At 37.6% G+C, this 18,622-nt stretch overlaps 2 long non-coding RNA genes across 3 annotated transcripts; both read right to left on the reverse strand.

Annotated features, from left to right (window-relative positions):
• Positions 1-10,972: 10,972 nt before the first annotated feature.
• Positions 10,973-11,379, reverse strand: LOC145136892 (uncharacterized). Its single transcript, XR_013720760.1, has 3 exons — positions 11,321-11,379; positions 11,136-11,215; positions 10,973-11,029 (listed from the first exon to the last, which is right to left on the reverse strand). It is a non-coding gene; the product is annotated as an uncharacterized LOC145136892 (long non-coding RNA).
• A 223-nt stretch (positions 11,380-11,602) lies between these two features.
• Positions 11,603-11,953, reverse strand: LOC145136279 (uncharacterized). 2 transcript variants are annotated; one of them, XR_013720357.1, is made up of 3 exons: positions 11,942-11,953; positions 11,774-11,861; positions 11,603-11,684 (listed from the first exon to the last, which is right to left on the reverse strand). It is a non-coding gene; the product is annotated as an uncharacterized LOC145136279 (long non-coding RNA). The 2 variants fall into 2 exon arrangements; XR_013720358.1 differs by having other exon boundaries at positions 11,774-11,864.
• Between the last annotated feature and the right edge of the window lie 6,669 nt (positions 11,954-18,622).

Raw genomic sequence — 18,622 nt, forward strand, 5'->3', positions numbered from 1 at the left:
GATGTTCGCGATCCGCCGGGTCTTTGCCGGGAGGGCTCTGTCAGTCGGTCCCCCGTGGTTGAGGTCATAGCACCCTCGTTGGTCTCCACATGGTGATTGCTGTCATTGTCGTCGACTCCAACCCTCGATCACGGTTGCCCAACGGGGCACAGGTACGATGTAGTCGAAACGGTTCGCGGGAACCCTGGCTATGCATGGAGGGTTGATTACCTCCGGTTCCGCTTCTGATTCTTCTCATAACCATCCACCATTTCCCTGGTTGGGAAAATAGGGGTCGCCTGGTAAGTAGGATCTTGCTATGTTATACGTGCGAGAATAGGAGTGGAAGAGATAATTAATAGGCGTCTAATCCTATAATTACTTATAGGGAGGTGATCTTTATCAGTCACGTCTATAATCACATAGTGCATACCAGTTATACATAATCTGAGATAGAATAGACCTTCGAATAAATGACTCTACTCTAAATCCACAACCAAACAAGGAACAAGAAGTAGAGCAATAGTCATAGATTCTGAGTCTATAATATCTTTAATTATGTATAACCTTGGCGTTTGCACTCAGTCGTTAAAGACCTACTAATAGGGGTCTTTAGTTTTCACATAAGTTGGTTATGGTATCACAAAATACTCCTATAGTATTTTAATGTTTGACTTATGCTTTTCAATGTTTGTTTGTAGATAGAATTGGTAAGTTTTTAGACTTGTTGCAACGCCACAACCATTCCTGGGCATATGCTAATCACCTCTGGGTTAGACATAGTTGATCAGGCTATGTCATTCCCAGACCTGACTATACATCCCCAAGCCTACTTGTGCCATTCAACAATCATTACTTTTGTTTTGTTCTAGAATGATGCTGACCTTAGTATGTATGCATGCATGTATACTTTTAATAAGAAACTATTTATTTCTAAAAGTATAGTTATTTGAAAAATGTTAAATCAGAGACCTTCGTCCCAATGCATTTATAGTTTGTATATCTTATGTGGTTCGATATACTTAGTTCACTATAAACAATGCTCTGATACCAATCTGTCACACCCCCAAACCAAGGATGGCGGAAACGTCTGGGGGTGGAGGACTTCATGTATAGTATCACAACAACGAGTATAATAGTGCTCAAAGTAAATACAACCATCATAAATATAATTGAAAAGGTTACACCATAGAATAAGTTACATGTTTCAAAATCAATTACATTATGATGACAAAATGTACTGTTTGACGATTTATCGTCCCATCCTCAAAATGCTGTTGGTTTTACTGTTTCACTGATTTCCTGAGAATACAAGTAGTTTTGAAAAAGTGTCAACAATTAAGTTGGTGAGTTCATAAGAGTTTTGTTTGAGGAAGAAACCGTTTTCCTTGTAAAAGCGATAGAGTATGATTTCCAGAAAATCCAATATTTTCTTAGTTAAGTATGGAATGAATGCTCCTATGTTATGCGAAAATAAACCCTAGAAGGACCCATAGATTCCTTCTATAATCGCCCAGCGTATATAAGTTATATAAAAGTTAAGTTAATTAAACCGTTGAATATAATGGGTCTGCCCTAGGTCCACAACCAGACAAGGAACAGGAGATAAGGCGAGCCCACCAATTCTAAGTCGATTGTGACTAAATTCTTATATAACTCTATCATATACACTTAGCAATTATAGCTGAAGTCTAACAATTCTTGATGAAATAGTTTTGATAGAAATATGATCCAAAGAAAATCCTATATTTTCCTTATAAAAGTTATGTGGTCCTAAATCCCAGGACCGAAAATAAACAAGTATTTTCCATACTTAAAGATATAAAAGTGGTTTTAAATCGGCATAAAACCCCTTTTGATTTGAGAAAACTCCCGTAAACTTTATGTGTGATGTGTTGTCTTTAATCCTAAGACCGAAAGTGTACAAGTATTTTTCCATACTTTAAGTAATTCATGCAAGTTTAAATCGACATAAACTCGTTTAATTTAGAAGTAAACCCCTTTTCAAAGTAAAATTTTCCATGTAAACTTGAAAGATTGTTAACTACCTATGTGAGTCTCTATAACCATACTATGACGAGAAATAACCTGCACAACGTTTTTCAGACGTTAAGATACTATGACTCTTGTCACCCGTAGACCTGCAGGTCCCGCTGTAGCTAGCAACAAGGTGTGGGGTGTCAAACCCAATATAGATCTATACACAATTATCACGCTCTCCCTACAAGAGACTCTGGTTATAACTTACAGGAATTGGGATCCTGTACTCGAACGTACGGGGAGAGAATTGCCTCACAACCTAAGTTAACTAGTTTACACATAGTTTGATATTAAAACCTCTTCCGTGGAGGAAGTAAAATCACCTTTTCTGAATAAATTAGTGATATGAAATCCTTAAACTATTACTATTATAGTTTATCACGTAGGATATGAAAAACTCATTTGTTTTTAGAGTAAAACCTTTCTCATGTAGTAAAATTCATAAACTATGCTTATTGAAGTTTATTATATGTGTTCGAAATGAATGAGTAAACCTTATCATGAATGACTAAATTTCAGTTTATGATGATAAACTAACAAGAAAATACTTTCAACATTTAGAACTTATGGTTATACACTTTGCTCAACATACTACAAAGTGTTATGAAAGTTGTAAGCTGTTACCTAGTTTTTAACCCGTCTACACTGTTTTAGAGAATTTATAGAAAAATCATACGAAGTCGAAAACTGAATCCGTAAATTCTGAGAGTTCACAAAATGAGTCTAGTTTATTCATAATTTTTATTATGATTTTTGGAAGTCTTTAACTTGTGTTAAAATGTTCATATTCACAGACTGGTCCGAATTCGTTTTTGAAATGATAGGAAGTTTTGTAAAAATCACCATAAATCGTAGAACAACCGTATGGTGATGTGCAAGTAGTCATTTTAAAGGTATGAACCTGAAATATTTACACCTAATATAGTTTTGAAAACTAAATTGTTTAAGTTGACCAAAACAGTCCGTGAATGGAGTTAAACTTTTCTGATGAAAGCTGTTGAATGAGTTTAGTTGTGTTCTTGGTGTTTAACTTGTATTCCCCCCTTCAAACTTAAGAAAAACATGAAAAGATAGGGGTATGAACTCGCCTTGAGTGATTTCAGTAGATGGATGATGGAGAAAGGTAGTGTCCAACTCAAGAACACTAAGAAGATGCCTTGAAGGTTCGAAGATCTAACATGAATGTGATGATGTTTGTGTAAAATATCTATGATTTGAGTAGAAGGAAGTGAAATAATTATATGGAGGATGAATATACTTACCAAAAGTGGAAGAAAAGCTTGGAAGAAGGCCCTTGAATCTCGAATTTTAGTGAGAGAATTGAGAGAGAAAATGTGTTTAATCTTTGGTGGAAGAATGAGAAAATGAGAGAGAGTGTTAGGAGACAGGATAGATTTCAGCCTTAGACAAGGAATGGGGTTGGGAAATAATGGGAAAATGACGATGAATGACCAGGTATGGTGGGGGTGTGGGCTGGTCATGGAGTGGGTGTGGGTGGTTGCTTGTGTCATAAACTAAAGTAAAGTCAACACTCCACCTCAAGTACTTCACCCACTCTTCTTGGATAAGATTTACACTCAAAAACGTGATTATTCATGAAGTATGGGGTTTTATATGTTAAAACATGATTTTGGGTGAAAATCCCACGCAAAAATAGTGAAAAACGGGCTTAAAACGGAGTAGTGGTCGAAAACCGGGTGAAAAACGGAAAATCCGAAGTCAGGGCATGGTTCCGGTCTTAGCAGCCTTAGGTCCGCAGGGAAGGTTTGGCTGGTGAATTGGATCCGAAGTGGAAGGGACTGCGGTCCGAGCAGGTACCGCAGGCAGATTCGTCAGGAGGGACCGCAGGCGAAGGTCGGATGCGGTGCTCCAGTTCCGGGTTCGGTTCGGCGCTGCGGGTCTTCATCAGCCTCGGTCCTCAGCAGATCCGGTCTGGTCCGATGGCTGCGGTTCGATGGCTGCGGCTACTCAAGAGGACTTCGGTCTTGGTTCTTGGGGCTTCGGCTTAAGGAGGGTTTGGTCCCTCTAGAGGGACTTCGGCCCTAAGAGGCTATTTTCCAAGGTATCACCCCTTTTTGAATGGTTTTTCACCAAGTCAAGTGTCGGGATGCCCCAAATGATTACAAAACTCAAAAGAGGTTTTGAGAGAGGTTTGGGAGAGATTTCATATTTTTGGAGAGATTTCTCATACAGAGAGAGATTTGGGAGAGATTTCACATTCTTGGAGAGATTTCTCATACAGAGAGAGATTTGGGAGAGATTTCACATTCTTGGAGAGATTTCTCATACAGAGAGAGATTTGGGAGAGATTTCTCATACATAAAGAGTTTTGGGAGAGATTTCACATTCTTGGAGAGATTTCTCATATAGAGAGAGAGTTGGGAGAGATTTCACATTCTTGGAGAGATTTCTCATACAGAGAGAGATTTGGGAGAGATTTCACATTCTTGGAGAGATTTCTCATATAGAGAGAGATTTGGGAGAGATTTCTCATACATAAAGAGTTTTGGGAGAGATTTCACATTCTTGGAGAGATTTCTCATATAGAGAGAGATTTGGGAGAGATTTCACATTCTTGGAGAGATTTCTCATACAGAGAGAGATTTGGGAGAGATTTCACATTCTTGGAGAGATTTCTCATACAGAGAGAGTTTTGGGAGAGATTTCACATTCTTGGATAGATTTCTCATACAGAGAGAGTTTTGGGAGAGATTTCACATTCTTGGAGAGATTACTCATACAGAGAGAGATTTGGGAGAGATTTCACATACTTAGAGAGATTTCTCATACAGAGAGAGCTTTGGGAGAGATTTCACATTCTTGGAGCGATTTCTCCTACTTAGAGAGTTTTGGGAGAGTTAGAGTGAAAGAGATTGAGAGAGACTTCTTTTGTGACCTTTTTGAGTGTTTGGCTCTGTAATTCAAGGTTCCTAAACCTCGTTAAGTCTTGTTATGATTGTTATATGCCCCCGAGGGTCAAGGAATAATGTTTTATCGAGTAGTTTCATCACTTGCCCTGATTAGGGTTTAGAATTTCCGAACACGTGAAAACTCTAAGTGATACATTGTATTAAGATTTCGAGTTGTTCAATAAGAAACATAATGGAAACCCTAATATACAAGGGTTAGATGAGTTGACCGGTTTGACTTGTTGACTTTAGTTGACTTTGACTTGGCCAAAATTGACGGTTGTCACATCAATACCAAAAACCCTAACTTATTAACTCTTTAAGACATCCTAGCTCATGCATGGAATGGAAGGAAACTAAGGTCTAAATTACATTTTATGGTTCCTAATAACTCCATAATGGATAAAGTTTCAAACTTTATCCTTTATAATGATCTAACCAACCAAGATCTAGTATTTGTCTCAAAGGGACCAAAAGTGCATCCTTTCCAACTAAAACCACTAAGTCCAAGTCTCAAGCCTTCAGATATGAATCAATATGATGTTTAGATGGATAAAGTTTCCAACTTTATCCATAATAAGGTAAAAAACTTTCAAAATCTAAACTTTATGCACTAAAGTGATCAAAAACTCATAACATCCAAGACTAGCTAGATCTGTCAAATGAATCATCAAGATTCAAACTATATACATCTAGAAGAAAAATCAAGGTGAACAAAGTCCGGATCTACAAGATCCAATGCAACCAAAACTTCTCCAAAGAGTTTCTTCTTCTCCAAGATGCACCAAGAACACTCCAAAGCACTCAAGCACACCTTCTTTTGCTCAAAAGGCTCAAACTAGGGTTAAGGTCTTCAAGGGAGGGTGTTGGAGAGGTGGTGGTTCATAATGGAATGGGTTTGGGGAAGTTAAGGAGCTTAAATAGGACTCAAACAACGAAAATAGGTTTTGGGCACTAATCGCATACACCCAACGTACTCCATGTACGCCCAGCATACTAGACTAAGCCCAAAACCTTCCTAACTTCAAACAATCATAACTTCTTCGTTCCAACTCCGTTTTCGACGATCTTTATATCCACGGAAAGGTATTGAAGAGCCCCACAATATTATCTAGATATCTTGGACTAAAAACTTCCCAAAAAAATCCATATTTCATGCAAGAAGTCTGAAACATCGCTTTTCCCATTTCACCCTTTGACTCCAATACAAACCAAACTCTTGGATCCCATAATCTACATTATGTAACGCCCGGGTTTCGGGGCTAAGCATTTTTAGACGATGTAATAGTCTAGGTCAACTATTGTAACTCTTTTGATGTAATAAAGATAAAATATTTGAGTATTTTGTGAATTATGTGAATTTATGTGCTTAATATTTAATTATAAATGTATAATTAATAAATAATAAAAATAAGCGTCAAAATTAAAGTGTGAGATAAGCCCGATATCTTTACATAAAGTTGTAGTGGTCGAAACAAGGATTCCGGAGATATAAAGAACGCCGAAATCCGAGTTATAACGAAGAAGTTATGACCCGTCGAAGTTTCGTGACGGAACCGGCACGGCACCGGGAAGCGTAAATAGTGAATTTACGATAAATCGAGTTTTAGCCTTAGCAATCTAAATGAAAGTCGTAGAAAACGTTAAACCGAGAGCATCCATAAAAAGAACGCCCAAATCTGACTTCGTATGAGGAAGTTATGATTTTTCGAAGTTTCGGCTTAGCAGTGTACAGCCCGAAGTTCGAATATTAGATCGAGCGGTTTTTAGCCGACACAACCTAAACGAGAATTGAAGATCTCTTTAATAGTAGCACAACGATAAAAAGACAGACAAAAACGGAGCTCGTATGCGAAAGTTATGGACGAAGCTTAGTCTCTACTTTTCGAGCGCGGCGAATTCGATACAGTTTTGTAAATCCGAGATAGAATGAGAATTAGCCAACGAGGTATAAATGAGAGTTGAAGATCTCATTAATAGGAACTCAACGGTAAAAAGACAGATAAAAACGGAGCTCGTATGCGAAAGTTATGGACGAAGCTTAGTCTCTACTTTTCGAGCGCGGCGAATTCGATACAGTTTTGTAAATCCGAGATAGAATGAGAATTAGCCAACGAGGTCTAAATGAGAGTTGAAGATCTCATTAATAGGAACTCAACGGTAAAAAGACAGACAAAAACGGAGCTCGTATGTGAAAGTTACGGACGAAGCTTGGAGACTACTTTACTATACAATTCCTATAAATAAGAGATGAACTCTTCATAATTTCCTCACAACTTCAAACCTTTCTTTCTCTCTCTAACTTCTCTCTAACCTCCCTAAACCCCTCCCAAGTCTAGGGAACCTCCCTATCACGAGAAGAAAGCCCCGGAGCGCCCGACGGCTCCGAGAAGAAAAGCTTTCGGCTCGGAAACGCTGCTCCAGCGAAGCCCGGTTTTTAATAAAAACCCGCTGTAAGTGAGCTACGCCTATACTATATTTAATATAGCTTTTATTTAACATTATTAGGACCTTAAAATAATTATTTGGGCTATTATTATGAGTTATATGGTGTGTTATTTAACGTTTATATAATAGTAATAATAGCTAGACTATTAATTAGTCGCGATTAACGTTAAAACTAAACTCTAGTGGTATTAATACTAGGTTTTGGTCAAGGAAAAATTGTTTTGAGATAACGAAGTGATGTTCAAGTACCGAGTCACCACCTAATCAAGTGAGTGCATAGTTACTTTCATCTTACACATAGATATGAAGTATTTTATATAAATTACGTGCTATGTGTGCATATTATCTTAATACTTGCTGTTTATGTTGGATGAATGATTTTATACATGTTTTTCATGATTTAAACTGTATATGTATTTTATATCTATAAAAATGTTGGGGTAAAACATGGGTAGATGTAATAAGACGATGTGTGATAAAATGATGAGAGGCCTCGATGTTGTTGGTGATCCAGTCATCTAGCGGAGTATAGATGACGACCACGGACTCTTCTAGACAGTCCAGTGGAACGTTGGAAGACTCGCAACCTGTAGGTGTTTGTGAACAATGTGTTCACCGGTGTACTCCATCCCCCTCATGGTTGCCTTTAGGACATTTATTGCTAAGGAACCCCCTTAACAGTAGTGTCCATCCCGATGATGATCCTTAGGCTAGGTCCCTTATGATAGGTGTTTAGGGACGTAAAGTGAGGATAACGGGAACGGGTAATCGGGTTATTGTTGATTGATGAAATTAATAAACTTATTTATTGTGGGTTGAAAACCCTATGTGCTCACCAGGCTCCCAAGCCTGACCCACTCAGTTTCATGTATTACAGGTAGTGGCGCTCGAGCATAGATGTGATGTTTTGGATGAGGGATTACGGATATAGGCCTGTAGATATGAAATAATGTAGTAAGGCTTATATTGTACTGTTTATGCTTTTGATCTGTATCGAACATGACATCCCGAGTCTTTTAATGAAATACATTTCTTTGGAAATGCTTTTGATAAATCTTTATCATATTTTGTTTTGGGACAAATTCCGCAACACTTTTATTTAAAATGTTACTCTGATTTTCAAACAAGCATAAACAAAATCGGTCTTTTCTGGCGGAAAATGGTATGAGACCTACTGTTGTGTAAATTCATATTTGTCTCCCCAATATGACGATGAGCTACAAATTATAATTATAAATAACCAAGTAGAAAAAATTAGATCTTTAAAACTATAAAGAAATAAAAACAGATAAAATGTGAATACATGAGTAGAAACTAGAAAGTAATTACCTTCACCAAAATCCATAAATTCAAGCACTTGTTTTGGGCTAGTAACAATTTTTTCATTTAAGCCAACAACAAATATACCACGCTACATACGAAAACTTAATTAGAAAAATACAACAACAAACATATACAAAAAAAAATCATTTAACTTTACTTTAATGCTTTCATGGATTTGCAGCTTTCGGTGTTCTGGTGCCAACAAATCATTGATTTCCTCATTGTAGATCTCCATGTAGGACATCCTTAAAAGAAACTCACGATCCGTTTCCTTTAAAAACATTAAGTAGTCATCATTTGGATGTCATTTCATGATCTAGAAACTTTTTTTCCATAATAAGAGAGGAAAATGACAATAGAAAGTTGCAAAGAGGTTAGGGGTCTCACCTTCTCAGTTCAAAATATTGCATGACTGGCACTGGAGCAGTCTTGGAGAACAGCAAATTGTGGTGACTAATACCAGCAATACAAAGAGATTCTAAAAAATTTATGTGAGCTTCAAGAGATGAATCCCTAAGATAACAAATATCAATAAGATGGTTAATTTAACGTTGACTGAAAGCCAGGTGTCATGTTTATCTAATAATGAGATGATCATAAGTAACTAATTAGAATTTGTTTCTTTTTTACTTAATGGACTTAGTGGGGACAAGACTTTATCTGGTTAGCTATATATGCATGTTTCTTTTTGACTTAATTTAGAAAGAGGGATCTAATAGGGAAAGTAAGGGAAATTAGGCTTTCCCTATTAAGTCCAAACTTTTTTTAAATTATGTCGTCGTTTATTTTTTACTTCCATTTCTCCAATTATGCCATCATTTTTTCCAAATAACTTTTACAGATCATTTATCCAGGAAACACTTGGGAAAAAACAAGGTCTTAATGTCCATAGTTTTTCAGAAAGCATATAATATAGTAAATGAAAATTTTCTTCTACAGAAAATACAAAAACTAATCATTTATATCATGCTAGTGAACATATTTCAAATGAAGGGTTAAAGGAATTACAAACATTCCGGGTTCAGAATCATGCTCTTTATGTAACTGTTGCTGAGTTAGAGAAACATCAAAACCCTGCTCGGGGAGACTGAAAGACTCCTTAAGATCCTGAGATATCAAGCACATGTGAGTATTGTTTCCCACTGATTAATTATTAAGTGAAATAAAATAAGAATAATGTCCAACTTTCCAGTACTCACCCAATAATCGAAATTGCGAATTTGCTCTTTGTCTTCGGTAGCACTTTTGAATACCCCCTTTGTATATCTGTCTCATTAAATTTAAGCAATAAGCTATATTCCACATGAGGAAGAACTTAAAGATCAGATGATGTTTAACCTGTTGTCTGTATATATTTTCTTCAACTGTACCACAAGTCATCAAACGGTATACAATAACATCCTTCTTCTGTCCAATATGATATGCTCTATCAACACTTTGATTATCAGTACTGCAATAATTATCAAGAAACAATAATATCATTAGATTTGATATATAGCATGTTTATGGGATTTATAGAGTTTCTAATAAGAAGTTAGGAACTATTTGTTTTCTTTTCTCATATCATTGGATTTGATATAGCATGCTGCAATCATAAACACATATGCATATGCAGTAGTCTAAGTTTGATTTGAATATATACAGATTACAGAAAGAAACAAACTTTGCTTTCAAATGTAAGTAGAGTACTTTATATCGCATAATCAAAAGATAAAAAATTGATTATCAAAATATTTTCATAAAATTTAAACTTATATATGCGATATAAAGGCATGCCAATTGCCAACAAACCTGTTGTCCAAACTCAAGTTCACCGACTGATTGGACTAATGCAGCAAGCCAGAAAACATCAGAATACGGATTCACATTGTTCTCATTGTACTGAAAGTACCCCCAAAAAGAAAACAACATTGAAGATATAAAAACCAGATAATGAAATGGTAATATGTGTGGGAGTGGAATAGTGGAAGAAACATTTACTTTTAATAGTTGTAAAATGAAATCAACAGCTTCACGAGGGCTCTTCTTATCTGCTGCTCTAACCAAAGCTACAACATGTGGAATAGCCTGTCAAGACATCATAATCCACAAAAATGAAACAAATTCAATAAATGATTTCGCCTAGATAAATAATATTGTATAAATAATACAAATATAATTGTATTAAAAAGTTGAAATGTCATTTCAATATGTTTCTTGTATCAATATGATTATAAAAGCATGTTGTGTTTTTTAAAAAAAAACTTTGGACATTGTTGACAATACACATCCTACCTCATTGCATTACCTCGAGTACAAGATACTCTGCAAAATCATGAAAGTCATTTGGCCTGAGCATGAAAAGAAAATTAATCTTTAGGAAAGGGTATTTCAGTCAGTAAAACTTTTTACATTGTTTTGATGTCTATTAAAACTGAGAAAGGATGCAACACTTACTTTGGGAGTCCAATTTTCTCATCATATCTTCGACTTTTATAAAATTTAATTAGATGCAGTAAACCATCCCAATCAGTTTCCTAGAAGAACAATAAAGTAAATGATGCATCAATGACCAATATCAAGAAAATCTAGTAATAATCTTAGAAAGGGTATTTCAGTCATTTATACCAACAAATATATACCTCGGATGCTGTGCTAGCTAAAGCAAAAGCCGCCTCAATCCGAACACGCCAAAAGGCCTTAACAAGGTAGAAAAGGTCACAGTTGCACTTTAATAATTTTCTTACAGAAAACTAAATCATTGTACTTTAAAAGAATTTCTTACTTTGAAAATTCTATAACTGGGTAGATTTTTTCAATGGACAGGTAGAAGAAATAAACAAAAAGTATGTTGATATTTGGTGCACAAGAGGGAAAGAGTACCTGAGAATCACAAAGGAGATTACTTAAAGCATTAATAATTGAAAGAAGTCGAGGGAACAACTCTAGTGCTGTGATTGATTTTGCTTGAGCCACAACATCTTTATCCTTCTCCAATTGATTTATCTGGTTTTTGCGTTTATATAGATTCTCAAAACATTCAAATATAGAAATATATAAAAATAAAAGAATATAAGATACAAGAACATACATACCCACATCTGTACAGGTTGATTAAAATGAATCTCAGCAAGATACTCCATTTCGGGATCTGCCCTCAGCCATTGCAAGGGGGAATCATTGCTGCTAATAAATCAAAGTGATAGTCATATAAAAAAGCAGAAAGATATAGTTTAAGAAATATAAATGGCATGGCATAATACTTTGAACGCATAGTGAGAAACTGGTAAAATAATGCCACTACAAAATAGAGAGGCTGGATCCACGGAGTTCAATTATTTGACCTGAAGTTTGAATGCATTCCCAATTGCTGAGAGTATGGGACTCCATACACCTAAAAAACCATGAGGTCTTTGAGCCGGTGCAATTTCCAAGGATAATTTTAGCCAGACTTCATCGCCTCCTCCAACCACCATCCTTCACCGCCTCCTCCGATTCTCATGGACCCGATCTGCTACTCCAGCCTCTGAGCGGAGCCCTCAAGTCGATCAAACCACTCGGTGGTCTCGAATCTCACGTGATGCACGTCAGCGAGGACTTGAGCCCAAAGAGGGCACTGTAAGAACCTCGATATCTTCTTATCGACTTTCTCCATCTTCCGCGACAACTATAGGTTCTTGTAGACGTTCCAACGCCTGGAGACGAGGAATTTTCTAGCGAGTTCGAGGCCGTTGCGGAGAGCTCTGGAGAGAGTATCGAGCTGCATCTGACGTGTCGGGGTTAACTCCACGTCGGAGTACTTGATCTGAGATACGAGCTTGGTTGCGTTAATCCTTAAGGATAAATAAAAGGGATTCAGTAGTGGTGGAGGCGGATTAGGGTTTGCAGAGAAAAGGAGAAGGAGAGAGTGAAGGTTGTCGGCTGAAGGAGAGAATAAATTATATGGTGAAATTCAAGCAGGGTTTGAGATAAACAAAATGGAAAGCACACGAAGGAGAAGGAGGAGAACACACGAAGGAGAAGGAGAAGGAGGAGACGCAACAGGCGGGGTTTTAATTTTTTGGGGATTTCATTTCCCCCCGTCTAATAAACGCGCGTTCATTAAAATTATAAAGCAACACCTATACAGAGGACGCACATTTAAGATACAGCGCCCTCCGTGTTTTTAATTTTTTTTTTTTCGTATGACACTAATTTAAGGGCACGCAATAATGCATGACCTAAATCCTTAAATTTTTTGAAGAGATGACACTTTTTTAATGTCACTCTCTTTTGCGTAACATAAATCAATGAGTGTCGTGGTTTGCGCGTCGTAAAAGGGTCTTTTTCTTGTAGTGTTCCCAAGTTACCATACAAAATCACAAAGCGACTTATCACACATGTATGTATTCAAACAAGCACATACAACAATTTCTCCTAGACTCAACTACGGATTTCATGTCTTTATCAAACACATCTTGGATTTCCTAGACTCACCATTTTTTAGAATCCTTCTCACGTATATGCTCGATCTAACATATTCTAATACTTTTCCTAGGTCAATAGGAATTTCACTTCCAAATTCTTCATATAAATTCTTTCTCGGGTAGTGTCCACTCTGCAAGGCACATTATACCAAAATTTACTCTAATAGTGTGGAAACAAACGGTCTCCAACTATGGGTATCATTTTCTAACTCATGAAAGTCACCTGTAAGGTCCAAATAAGGATCTTTACCAGTAGTTACACAACAATCAATCATAAAATAAGAGTAAGATGAAAAGAAATCAAGCTTGCACACGATTATATTGAGAAAATCGTCTGGTACAACTCGATAGGACTCTATGGCATCAATAACCACTAAAAGACTAACACCTCCTCTATATATACAAGACACGATCAAGACACGATCATAAACTGGGTTTGCGACCGTAAACTCAGTTTATGGTCGTAAACGTGTTTACGGCCGTAAACACAGTTTACGGTCGTAAACGTGTTTACGGCCGTAAACACAGTTTACGGTCGTAAACACACAAAAAGTTCAACAAACAACAAACAACCCGTATACACTATAACAGACTCATTCTGAACACAAAAACAGTGAAAGCCTAGACCAAACCATTTCCAGGGTCCTTCAATCTCCCCCTTGGTTTGGATCTAGCTTAGACTCAATCCTTGTCGACCACCAGAACATCCGACGTTCCCATTGCACCATTCCACATTTTCTTCTCAATGATCTCAGCCACCATCGCCGTGTATTCTTTCGCCGCGGGCTCAAATATTGTTTCAGCCACCTTAATCTGTTGAGTGGCAAGATGATGAATGTCCCATTGGTGAAATTGAAGCAAGTCCCTTTTCTCGTAGAGACGGATGCAATCATCTTTAAGCTTGATGACAGCGGCATCTGTTAATTCATCATATACCCAATACAGCATGAATGCAAGAGAACCATCAGGGTAGTTTTGAAGAACAGGGACTTGTTTCACTTGTGCGGTAGCTGGCCACATCACTTGTTTAAGTGGCTGATCAGTCTTGGGATCAAGCACATTGGGGTGAACCTTGACGATTGACTGAGCGGTCTTCATCGAAGGAAATCCTTTAGCAACTTGATCTTCCAAAAATGATTTAAACTGGTTCGCCCTGGGATTATTTGAAGGATTGGAGAAAGGAGCCTTAGACAGCTCAATAAGATCAATCTTGGTAAAAGAGTTAAAGTTGTGAGCGTCTTTGTATAGTTCATTTTTGCCGCTCTTTCTCCTTACCATGAACATGTTCATCGTGTCATGGAATCCCCATGAGATGATTCCAGACCTGTCACCATAAATGTCTCTGAAGCGATTTTCGCCCAGATCCGTAACAGTAACCTGTTGTTTATCCCAGGGCGCCTTATGATCTGCGCTTCGTTTGAATAGAAGTTGACCCTTTTCAGATTCCTGGGTCGACTTCTTGCGTTTTAGGGCCTTTCCACGTGGAGCTTGCTCTGGTTCCTTTTCAAAGCGGTCTACGACGGTGGTGGTTCTGATAGTTGTAGAAGCAATGGGAGCATCTTGATTAGGAAGATAAATCTGTGGCTCTTCAACAGATGACTTGAATTCGCCCCCAAACTTATCTTCCAGCTTTTTCTTCAAGTCATAGTAACTGGCTGTTAGAAGGCCAAAATGAGTCTGGAGATCTGTAATTTGTTTGGTCTTTGCAGCATTTTCTTCATTAAGTTCTGCCATTTGAATACTGAGCTGTGTGTTTTCAGCTTGAAGGCCTGTGACTTTAATGTCAAGCTCAATATTCCTCTGATCCAACTCGACATTTTTCTGACTCAGAGTATCGATCTGCTTCTGAAGACCAAAAAGTGTAAGACCTTCTTCTCCTGTGTTATCACCCCCTATATAAATTCCTTTGCCACGCAAGGGTGATGTTGAAAATGGTTCTCTGGCCAAGAGCGTTGCTAACTTGACAGAGGTAGCGTTGTGCTCTGGCCTTGGAGGAGAGAAGTCCGTTGGGAAGGACGAGCCACCGGTTTCGTAGAAGGTACTAGGACCTTCACTGATTGGCTCAGTTGAGACTATGACAGGGGATGTTGTTGGTGGAGCTGAAGCACTTTGAGTCACCAGTCTTGGGTCAAGTCTTCGTCTTTTGCTAGAAGTGGGTGTAGATTGAGTGACTGGAGGATCACTTTCTATCGGCGTAGATGTAGGTAAGGCAACATCAAGGGGAGGAATCCCTAACGTCACCATCATAGGAATTGCTGTTTCCGCCGATATTTTGGTTGATGGAGGTGTAGCTTCAAGAACATTTTCTTCTTCCCTTGTCTCAGTTGTCGGTTTAGCAACTTCATTGACATTGTCGAGCAACTCATTGAGATTTACCTCTGTTAGGAAATCCTCGTTACTCCCAAAATTAACAGGAATTTCATCATTGTCAAAACCTGTGAGATCCAGGTCTTCATACAAGTCAGTTTCTGACCCCGACCCCCTGTGAGAATCTTCTTGAACCCGAGTGGATGTCATTTCATGTTCCGAAGCTACATCAGCATTAACAGCTGGATCTTCTTCTTCTTCATGATCTGAGACAGTGATGACATTTTCAGAAATAACTCTCTCGGAGGAAGTTGGCTCAGATGACATTTTCTCTGACGTTCCATGCGATTCAGAGGACTCATCAATTTCAGCAAATTTTCCAAATTTGACCAGAGGATGCAATCCTTGAAAAACGAATTTGCCCTTTCTATTTTGCTTGATAAGACCAACTGTGTGAGGGCCCAAGGATTTGATATCCAACTTGTCACCATCCTTGACCATTTCTGGAAACTGATCGTCGACAAACACTTGAATAAGCCTTGGATAAAGTAGAAATGCATATCTGGTCCCCCGGGTAATGGCGTTAATGTTCACCAAGAAATCATCAAGAATGAACTTTGAGAAATTAAACTTTATGCCAACAGCCAAGGAGACAATTGCCCCTGTGTTTCTGAGAGAGATCTCATCGGCTCCTGATCTCCTGCCAGAAATGCAGCTCACGAACACGTGTGCCAGGAATCGCCAGTAAGGAGGCAGGAGCTTCTTCACTGTGGGAGGGTAGATGCCCTCGTATCCCATCCTCTCAAGAACCCTTTGTACATCTTCAATTCCAATTTCAGTAGGGAAATTGGATTCATCAGCAACAAGCAAAGTATTTCTGATGTACTCCTCCGTAATAGTGATCTTGCAACCTTTGACTATGGCTTCAATTGTTATCTCTCCGTTAACCATTTCTGTTTTTACAGTTTGCCAAAATTCCCGGATGATGTTTTGATAAATGACGGGATTTACTGTGATGGCATAGGATAAGCAGCACTCCCTTAGCCTGTAGATCATGGATTTGAACTCCGCATGAGCGACTGGAGGATCATCCAACACGATCGCCAAATTGTGCATATCCGCAAACTTAAGATTGGCCATTTTTCTGCACTAAACGAGCCAAGTAAGAAAACACAGGATTTCAATAAGTTAAATCATTTAGTTTTCTCAATTAGACAATTTATTTTGGCTTTTAAAATTAGTTTGACTACAAAATATTGGAGTTTATGATCAAAATAGTCAAACATTGGAGTTTACGGTCAAAGGAGGTCAATCATGGGTTTGCGGTCAAAGATGGTCAACAGACCATAAACTGAGTTTACGGTCGTAAGACCAAAACTCGGGTTTACGGTCGTAAGACCACTTTGGGTTTACGGTTCTTGAATGATCCGAAACCGTAAACTCCTCGTGAACAGTAAACGCCGACAGAACTTTAAGCTTCGATTAGTCCTTCGTTTTTGGTCGGAATAGCGAATAGAGAGCATATCCTTGGTCAGATTCATCATACCTTCGAGATGTACTAGGCCGATTTCTCAAAAACTTCAACAAAAATTTCGATGAGAGAAAGTAGAGAGAGAGAATGTGATTGCGGCTGTAAAGGGAGAGGAGGAGGTGGAAAAGGGTTTACGGAAGTAAACTCTTTGTTTTACACTTCCTCGAAATAACCAGTCTCCCACACAGTGTAAAACCCAGTCTTTTATCCCGATAAAATTTTTAAGAACAAATCTCTTGAGGATTTATTTAAAATAAAAAATAAAATAAAATAAAAATAATAAAAAATAAAAATAAAAATAAAAATAAAAATAAAATTAAATTAAAATTAAACTAAAAATAAACTAATTTCTAAAATTTAAGAATTAAAGGATTTAAAAAATAAACTTTGACAATTATAAAAAATAAAATAAAATTAGAATAAAAATTAAAAATAAAATAAAACAAAGGAAGATTTAAATTTTGAACAAACAAAATTTATTTCAACACTACTAACAAGATCTTGTGAAACTGGGATCAAAGTTGTTAGACAGCCCTTATCCGCTTGTCGGTACCTTTCATCTTCACATCTTTATCTGGTCGATTGTCGGTATTGTGGTCCACTTAAACACGAAAAATTATGACAGATTTAGGACATACTATTAGTTACAAGACAAAGTGATCCTAAGTTCCTAGATACTATTTCTTAGGGACCATTCAGCTGACGACGACCATGGATATTGTTGTCCACCTAAATTGAGCAGCGAGATCTACAGACAATCTGTAAGTGTTCAATTGTTAATTGTACTAGAATATGGTTCCCGCTTCCTGATATGCTCCAGTAATCAGGGACTTCCAGAATACTCCTTACATCGGGTGAGCAGACAATTATTCATAGAGAGGATAGATTTAGATTATTATTAATTATAGTTTTTAGAGGGATTGAGAAGTAGAATGGTGCATATACTGTGTACCAGGTCGGATTATGAGTCACGCAAAGGAGACAGTATATGGCTAACAGATAGGAAGAATTTCATAGATATAAGATGCAGAGAAATAGAATTGCATATGTTGCTGTCCAGGTCGGATCTCTTCCAATCACGCAAAGGATGCAACATATGACTGACAGATAGGAAGAGAAAGAAAACGATTTTCTACAGACCTAACTCATCGGAATTCACCAGTCGCCCCATCAATACCGGATTTAAGGACAGAGTCCGCACATCAAGGAAAAGTTCATCCATGGTTCCGAGTACGGGTTCATTTAATGTGACGAGTAGATTCCCATATATCTCCCTGCTCAACCTATCCAAGCGTCGTGTTTTCAGGCTAAACGGATCTAACTAGGTCAAGATATGTTAAGTCTAACAATTTCTTAAGTTCAACTCTACCTAGTCAAGTCCATTTAGAATCTTTCGTGCCTACCGACGCATCAAACCAGAGCAAAGACCCTTCAACTTTGGGTACGTTACGCAGACTCAGGTTGCCTGTTATCACATGATCATATCACTTCCCAGTATTTTATCAACAAGCAAAACTGTTAGAGACAATATTTTTTTTTTCTTTAATTCTCCCCCTAAATTTGTACATAGAGGAGAATGAAATGACTGAAATGCTCAAATTTAAACTAAGAAAAACCTAAAAAACAATCCTCAAAACGAA

This window comes from Lactuca virosa, chromosome 9, assembly GCF_052849685.1.
Source record: "Lactuca virosa cultivar CGN04683 chromosome 9, Lactuca_virosa_CGN04683_v6, whole genome shotgun sequence".
Classification (NCBI taxonomy): Eukaryota; Viridiplantae; Streptophyta; class Magnoliopsida; order Asterales; family Asteraceae; genus Lactuca; species Lactuca virosa.